Consider the following 9600-nt stretch of genomic DNA (forward strand, 5'->3'; position numbering starts at 1 on the left):
CCTCTTAACTTTTGATATTTATACTTTAATCCCCTAAACTTTTAGTATTTGTCCTTTTTTACAAAACATAATAATATTTACACTTTGACCCCAAAATGGATCAAGAGCTATTCTTGAGTGATGGTAATCAGTGGCTAAGAGAAGAGGAGGGGGGGATTGAATCTTAGCCCCTTTTTGCTGAATAATACTTGCTGCCTTTCAAACCAACTTCAGGAGATTTTTTCGATTTTTGACTCTTGACCAGACATGAGATATTTTCTTTTTGTCTCGTACCCAGTCAGGAGATATTTTTTAATTTTGTCTCCTTAGCAACAGAAACAGAAATGGAGTAGAAGAGAAAGAGAGAATCACACCAAGAAGTATCCTGGTTCAGCTGCCAAGTGCAATACAGCCTACATCCAGTCTCTATCACAACAATGATGGAATTTCACTATAATCATCTTGATTACAGACACCAATTCTCCCTAGGAACTACCCTTCCTATCCGGGACAAGTCCAGAATCTATTCCCAATCCTGAACTTGACTTGGTCACCTACCAAGCTTTCAACTGCTAAGTGTTAACCCAACTTGCAAGGGGATTCCCACAGAATCATGATACACAACACAGATGTACAAAGGACCTCTAAGACATCTATGGCTTTTTCTTTTAATTTTGTATCCTCTGCCTTTTTCCGCTCACTGGTTTTTTCTTACAAACCTCACACTGTTTGCCTTTTTCACCATGAGACTCAAGACAGACAAAACTAAACAGAAAAATACAACATAAAAAATATTGAAGGAGAAGAACTTCTGTTAGCTTGGGTAGCTATGAGAACTCTGTGCTTTGCACTCCTCTCCTTATCTCAAGCCTTGGATGTTCACCCTTATTATAGAAGGAAAAGCCTCCAAGGTTGAAACGATTCAACCGAGCTAATCTTCTTTTTCTTCAACAACAAAACCGGTTCGGCCAGAGAGAGAGAGAGGAGGAAACCGAATGTAAAATCCAACATGTAATTACCTTACTCTCATCCCATCTCATCAAGCTTCATCGATCTGAGCCTTTCATCTTGACTTAGTCCCCAAGAAGGATTTCTGACCCTTAATGAACCCTTGATCTTTGACAGCTCCATCTGCTCTATCTTCTGCTTCTTCCCCACGTAGCTACAGTAGCTACCTCCTGTGATGGATGTACAAAGTAGAGATGAGCCATATCCCAGGGATCTTCTTCTCTGACCGAAGTGGATTTTCCACCATTTTTAGGCATGGTGGTCTTGAGACTTCTTCACCACATCTTACCATAAGTGGCAAAGATCTCAGACACGCCAAAACTTGGATCTTCTTTTTGCTAAGGACATCATCACCTTAGCCATTTCCTTACTTCTAGCTTCTCTGTAATTTTTACTAATAGCTTGCATCTCCTTCTTTCCCACTGAAGTGACAACCAAAGAGAGAAGAGAGAGAATGCAGAAAAGCTTTCAATGGAATTAAGGAAGAAATTAAAATGAGTTAAGTTTACACTCCCCATGCCTAGTAACGTGTAATCAATTAATGCCATCATATCAATTTCAACTTTCTCTTTCTATTTACCAAGGCATTAAATCAAGTTAAATGAATTTGAATTTCATTCCTTAGTGGGGTTAGGTAACCGAACTCAAATCAAGCACTACTCCTTCCTTTTCTTTTTTTTTTTTAATTTCGGACAATGAGAAAATTGGTCTTTCCACACAAGATTTTGGGCTGCTCCATTATTTTCTGGCCCAACTAACAAAATAATAATTCAGCCATAAAGTATAAAACAATTTTTGTATCAAAGACTGAAAGTTACTTGGACCATAATTCATTTAGCCCAATAAAAATCTACACAAAAATAAAATTATTAATCAGCTAGTTTGAATTACAATTTTAATTTAATAATTTTACAATTAATTATTTTTAATAATATTTTGATCATCATCAAGATAATTTGGAGTTTTTCAAACTCATCAATCTCCTCTTTAATGACAAACATTACTAAAAATTGAATTGAAAAAGGGTAAGGTTTAAGAGTAATCCCTTTTGAAGGTTTGGAATCCTCCCCCTTTCCATCTGTTACATAGCTCCCCCTTAATATGTGCCATTTTATTAAAGGAAGCTTTACCTGTAATATTCTTAAAACCAAACTTACAGCCACAATGTCTTCAACATATGGAATATTAAATAAATGTTGAACAGCTTGATTTCTGAGCAGATGAAATATGATAATCAAAACTTGATTTGTTATCATCTAAATGATTTTCTGCTCAATAAAACAACCAAATTAAAGCATGCTTGAGTACCTTCAGAGTATATTTCAACATATAACCAAGACTTAACATACTTTAAATTAACATGTACAAACAATTCCTGTTAATAGGATTCCTGCCAAACTATTCAATCAAGCAAAAATAAAAATTGGCAGAAAAATACATCAGAAAGATATCAGAGTACAAGCAAATTCATATCATGATAACACGTAATTCAGAGCATAAACCAGAAATCAGAGCATACATCATAGAGAAAAGTAAACAATTGAAGCACAAGCATAGTGGTAATCATTAATCATTCAGATTTCATCCCCTGTTTTTCAATTTTCAATTCATTTGTTGGATCAGGCCCCTTTTTTCAATTTTTCTTAACTTTCCTCCCCCTTTTGTCATTAATGGGAGTCCTGCAAAACAAATGAGAGCAACTAGCAAAAGGCAGAATATTTATTTTTCACCAAAACACAACGGTTCAGAGTATCCAAGAACAGCTAACTAACAGTTATACAAAATACTCAAACCAAAAGGACAGAAAATTAAAAATTGTTCAGTCATAAGAGGGCAGCAGATAGTCTAAGCATCAGACAAATTTTCATCAGAGTCAAGAAGATCATCAGAATGAGCCATATCATTTTCAAAGCTCTTGAGCAGCAGGTTAACTCTTTCATTACATTTAATCTAAGCTTTCTCATTTTCATATGCCTGCTTGCGATCTTCCTTGTATGAACGTACCATCAGATTTGACATATTTGAGAATTCGGTTAAAACGTCCTTGATGGATTCAGCAAGCTTTGATGGCTCAGAAGGATGGCTCTCAAGATCACTATCTGAAGATATAGAGGGCATTGAGCTCTTTCCTTTGTTACTTTTCATGGGTGTAGAAACTCCTCCTCCTTTGATGGTGAAAACCTTATTTTCTACATGCTCATTTATTAAATCAACATGAAAATGTTCAAATATGCATGTAAGAAAAATGCCATAAGGCAGATTTGCCTTCTTATCACTGCGTACACATTCTCACATGTGACGCACCATTAAGTAAGCAAATGAAATAGGAGAAGAAGTAATAATAGCAAAAAGGACTAAGGTATCACAAATAGTTACTCTTTGATAGGAACCACTCTGAGGCATCAAAATATGATTGATAATTTGGTGAAGTAGCGCTCTTACAGGACCAAGAGTCTTATGCGTCAGAATCGTCCCATCAAGTGCAGAGAAATTTTCACAAGTTTGAGTTAGAGCAATATGATAGGAGATCCCAACTTGAAAATCCCACTTTCCAGTCATGTATGCAATTGCTCCTTCATCAGTATATCCTAATGCAGCGCTGATGATTTCTCTATTCAGAGTTAAGTGAACCTTCTTGACATAGGAGTGAATTGCTCCGTCATAGTACATCATGTTCGCATAGAACTCGCGAACCAGGGATGGATAAACAGGCTTTTGAATGTTGAACAATGGAGTCCACTTCAGATTATCAAACAGAGTAGAAAAGTTTATGCCTTTTGCAGTCAGTGTCTCCAGATTCACTATGTGAAAGGCACACAAGTGACGTTTAGCTAGAACTTGATTGTGGAACTCATAGGCAGCACATGAGTTGAATCTGGCCGGATCGAAGTGAGAATGACCCTTGTTGAACTTGTTTTTGAAATCAAGAGAGTCCAAGTTTGGAGGTTCTCTTGTGTTACGAAGAACATAACCCTTTCCACGCTGGGAACTGCGGCCGGAAGCATGTGGAGTGGATTTCTTTGGTGGTGATGGTGGTGGAGAGGATTGCGACTCTTCTTCTTCTATTACAGGTTCCTTTTCCTTTCCAATCTTCTTACTAGAAGAGGTTTTCTGGCAATGACTTTTTCTCCTCATGGCTTCGGTTGACTGAGAAGAAGCTGAAGAAGATGAAGCAGAGTGGATATGGATATGCGTGTGAGTGTGAGGAGTAGAGAAAGATGGAGGAACTTTGGTATGTGGGGTTCGGTTGCTTCTCCTAGGCGCTACCTTCTTTTTCATAATGAGAGAAGAAGAATTGGATGGTGAGAATCTGAAGAGATGGCCGAATGGGTTAGAGTGGAGAGAGGGAGAGGCTGCAATAAATGTTGAGTAGAGAGAGGTTAATTAGATTTAATGAGCATTTAGTGGTGCGGTTATCAACAAGAAATTTTTTTTAAGAAAATAAGCAAGTAACTGAAGGTTCTTTTCCTTGAATCAAGGGAAGAAGGTATGGGAAAAGATTATGATGTGACAAGAACTCCTCCTAACCAGATATGATGTGACAACTACCAAAAAAGAATTAATTAAAAAAAATCTCAATCTGTTCAGAGTCAAGGAGTGGGTCAAGAAGAATTGGTTGGGTGACGTGGCGGAAATTGGCAGATTAAGAAATTAATATAAGAGATACGTTGCAAGTACAGTTCTTAACCCACAAAAATCCACTTATCAATTTAGAAAAGAGTTGTTACAAAATTAGAATTAAAATACTGGGAGTAGGAGTCCCAGGTCGTCTCCCAACGAGTTGCAGAAAGATGTGCTATTTTATTAATCAGAGGTTTTCCAAAATAGTTTTGAGTTTGATAAACAGGAAATTAAATCAGAGAATTTATGTAATTTAAATAAAGATCTTGATCGGGAGAAGATTAATCGGAAGTTCTATCCTTGTTGGAATTTTTTCAAGATCAATTAATAATTAGTAGTTGTTTCCACTTAGTTAACCTTCGACGAATGAAGGAAAGTCAAGTTAAAAGTCAACTTCTATTCACAAGTCCTAATCCTCTCCCTTGGGAAGGATTAGAGTTAGTGACTAACAAGCCAACCAACAGCGAACCAATCACAATTGAACTCTTGATATTCCAACTCAAGGTTCTCCTTTAATCAACTCCCAATCAAGTTGGAAAACTACTCCATCATCATAAATGTAAACTTCAATACATAAAAAAAAGAAATAAAAAGAGATATGATAAACAATAATCAAAGAGATCAATTAAAAATAAAAATGGTCTTTGTATTAATAAACTCTAAAAATAATCCAATGTTAACTCTGGACAGATTAAGGATATGAAAGAGTAAGTGACAAGTAAGGAAAACAAACTAGAATGACGAAGTCTTGGCGGAGGTAATAACTCTTCTCAATATCCCAATCCAAAAAGAAATAAAAACAAAATCCTAAGAACTATGAATGCGTAGAGAGAAAACCTAGAGGAGTAGTAAAATCAGATCTAAAAACTAAAAAATTATCCTCAATGAATTCCTCCTCTGGTCTCTGCATGTTTCCTGGCTCTAATCTGCGTTTCTGGGCCGAAAACTGGGTCAAAACATGGCCCAAAATCGCCCCCAGCGATTTCTGCAAATTCTGCAGATCGCGCACGTCACGCGATCGCGTCGTCCACACGTTCGCGTCACTTATGCAGCTTTCAATCCACGCGTTCGCGTTAGGCACGCGAGCGCGTCGCTGTGATTTTCTTCATTTCGCGCGGTCGCGTGGTCCATGCGTCTGCGTCGCTTCTCGCTGGTCATCTCCTCAATTTCTTGTGTTCCTTCCGTTTTTGTCAGCTTCCTCTCCATTTTCTAAGCCGTTCCTGCCCTATGAAGCCTGAAACACTGAACACACAGATCACGGCATCGAATGGTATAAAGGAGAATAAAAATATATAATTAAAAGGTCTTTAGGAAGCATGTTTTCAACTATGGAGTAATTTTGGGAAGGAATTGTAGATACATGCTTATCATATGAATAAGTGGGTAAAGATTTGATAAAACCACACAATTAAACACAATATAAACCATAAAATAATGGTTTATCAACCTCCCTACACTTAAACATTAGCATGTCCTCATGCTTAGTTGAAGGAGACAAAATAAATGATTAGGAACATGTGAAACTCATGCAATGCAATGCAATGCAACCTATATATATAAATGCAACTATATAATTCTTGTCCACTTGGTTAAAAGTAAATAAGCTCTTCAAGACAATCACAAATCAAATTCCACTAATTCAATCCTTATACAGTAAGAGCAGATAAAAATGCAAGAAAGCAGCTCATGAAAGCAGGGAACATAGAGTTTAAGCATTGAACCCTCACTGATGATGTATGTACACTCTAGTCTCTCAAGTGTATAGGGTAATCACTCTACTCTTCTCTAATCATGCTTTCTAAAATTTTGTTCTACACCTAACCAATCAGCAACATTTAATGTACCAATGCAAACATCATGAGGTCTTTTCAAGGTTGTAATGGGGCTAAGGTAAGGGTAAGGGTACATATATGGCTAAGTAAGCTTATAAATTTAATCTTTGACTAACCTAAGCTCTCACCTAACATACATATACTCTATATACTTTTAAATTCATGCCTAGCTACCCATCTTTCCCACTTTTGTATGATTCCCATACTCATGTATCAACTTTTCTATTAATTTTATCACATATGCATTGATTTTCCTTTAACTTAACATTGGGATAATTTTGTCCCCTTATTTATTTACTTATTTATTGAATTTTTTTTAAACATGAAAAATAAACATAGCTTATCAATGCACATGGATTTTTAGTTTTTATAGTTTCACATGAGTAGGTACCCAATTTCCCATTATATTATCACGACAGATTCCCTTATTATCTTTTGTTCCCACAATCTTCCCATACTTAATTAACACACAATTCTATCTTAAGCTAACCAAAGATTCAACTGGGATATATAATTGTTTTTCCGCTTAAGGCTAGTAATGTGGTAAAATACAGAACAAATGGGATTTACAGGCTCAAAGTGGCTAACAAAGGTAACTTAAGGGGTAGGCTTAATTGGGATAAGTGAGCTAAACAAATAATGGCCTCAATCATATGCAAGCATATAAATATATTAAACATTGGACATATAGGATGAAACAAAATATAGATTACAATCATAGAGAAGTAAACACACAAAAATAAAATATTTATGGTTAAATAATGTAACCATGTAATTAAGCTCAAATCATACGGGTTGTGTGTTCTTAGCTTTTTAAACTATGTTCCAAATACAACTTCAAGCAAATTTAACATAAAAGTTTTGATTAAAATTAGTGAAATTTTGTTCAAAAAAATAGGGTCTTAGAAGAAACTTATTAGTTTTTCAATCAAGTAGAACATGCATGCAATTAACCTATTACTATGCAATTTATCCTATTCTACAAAAGAAAAACTAACTAAATATCCTATTTTATTGGTGTTAAGGGAGAGAAATTACCTCCGGGGGTTAGGTACTGACCGACCTCCCCACACTTAAGGATTTACACCGTTCTCGGTGCCATCTGTCAGGAACAGAGGGGGGCTGGTAGCAGTATCTCCACCATCGGGACCGTCATGGCTCCCTGTGCTAGTAAATAAAGTGGAGTCCGGAGTGCTTGGGTCTTTGTCAGGTCTGTGGTTGCCTGTGAGTAGCTCCTTGAGGTATAGGAATCGGTGCTGGTTGCGGCGCTCTCGTAGCTTCGCCTTCTGTTCTTGCCGGTCTAACCTCTCCAGTATTTGATGGAGCAGCTGACTTGTTGAAGGTGCTTGTGGTGTTGAAGGAGGAATGTCTTCAGCCGGTTTAGTAGGCTGGCTTATAGTGGCTGCTAGAGGTCTGATATATTTTCCATTAGGGATGTACTGATCATCCCGTGGAAGCATGGCTTTGGTGTCCCCAGCTCTGTAGGAGACTCCGGCTGCTGAGACGAGATCTGAAACCAAGGCGGAAAAAGGTAAGTTGCTCGCAATTTTTACGTGTCCCATTGCATTTCGGATGTGTCTTGGTAAGTTTAGGTGCTGGTCTGTAAGGATACACCATAGTAGAACAGCCATGTCTGCAGTGAAAGAGGACTCGTGAGTGCTCGAAAAGACATAATGGGACATAATCTGTGCCCATACTCGAGCCTCCAAGGTAAGTGCTGAAGCCGATATTCCCTTAGGTCGGGATCGATGGTACCCGTAGATCCATCTGCTGCCAGGTTGTGCGATAACTCTGAGAACGGCGTCCCAGTCAAATTGGTACATCTGGCGCTTGAGTGCGGCTTCTTGAAATGCGTCCAATCCTTCTGGAGCAGGGGGAAGATCTAAGGCTTGTTGAATGGCCTCTTCTGTAATGGAGACTTGTTTCTGACGGACATAGACAGACTGCATGGATGGCATGTGAAAATTGGAGTAGAATTCAACTACCCAAGAAAGATTAACCTGCCGTGACTGTCTCCGTAGGAATCCCCATTGTCTTCGTTCAATTTGTGCCTCAACAAAGGTAGCAATGTTGGTCGAGAGGATAAGAAGGTGTTCATTGTTGTAATTTCTCTCTGCCAGGATAGGGAACATCTGCTCACAGTAGCGGTTAGGAAACTGCGCAGTGTCCTTTGCTGGGAAAGCTTTTTCCTTTTCGTCGACCTTGATGATCCTCTTGATTCTCTTTGTTGAGGGCTTTACTACTGTTGAAGATGGCTCTGCCACTAATTCTCTTTTTGTTCCTCTCCTTGCTGGTGGTTTGGGAGTAGCTTTCTCTTTACCCTTCTTGGTGGCCATCCTGAAAAGGGAAAAGGAGAGTACTTGTGAAATTTAAGGGTTAGAGCAAGGAATGGAACATAACAGTTGATAATCAGTGCACGGTAAAGAAGAATATCGTTAACACATGGTTGCTACTACATGTGAAAAGTCCATCAATGGAAATATAGCAAGTGCATGTGATGGCAATTAAATGCAAGATGTTTATTGGCATGCCGGCAAGGACATGAGTAGCATAGATTAAGCATTCAATGTCCAATTTGATTACCAAGTCTTCAAAACTAACAGTCTGTTTGTAATAACAATTATATTTAATGAATAAAATATAAAAAGGGTTTTTGTGAAAAGCAAGCATGTAGAGTAGTAGATTAAAAGAAATCTAAAAATAGTGCACAATACCATATGGGCGTTTTCACAAACACATAGCATGCATGGTAAATAAGGTATAGAGAGTATTAAATTGAACATGCAAGCAACCCTATAAAAATAATATATAATTATCAAACAAATCCTCAACAATCCGCAAGCAAAATATAAGAAATAATGACCCAAATAAATTTCCAACATCAATAAAAAAAATTTAAAAAGAAAAAGAAAACATGGATAATAAAAATAAAAAGAAAAAGAAAGGAAGAAGAAAACATAAAAATAAAAAGAAGAATAGAAAAGTAAGGAGGGAAGAGGGAAAAGAAAAGAACCTTGATGATGAATGTGAAAAAGAATGGAGGGGGTAGAAAGTGAGAGAGAAGGAAGAAGGAGGAAGGGGGAGAAAGAAAGAAGAAGGGAAAAGAAAAATTAGGATTTGGGAAGAAAAGATATGATATCTGGCTGATCTGGATAAGCTG

The sequence above is a fragment of the Arachis ipaensis genome, chromosome B08 (assembly GCF_000816755.2).
Source record: "Arachis ipaensis cultivar K30076 chromosome B08, Araip1.1, whole genome shotgun sequence".
In the NCBI taxonomy this organism is placed as follows: Eukaryota; Viridiplantae; Streptophyta; class Magnoliopsida; order Fabales; family Fabaceae; genus Arachis; species Arachis ipaensis.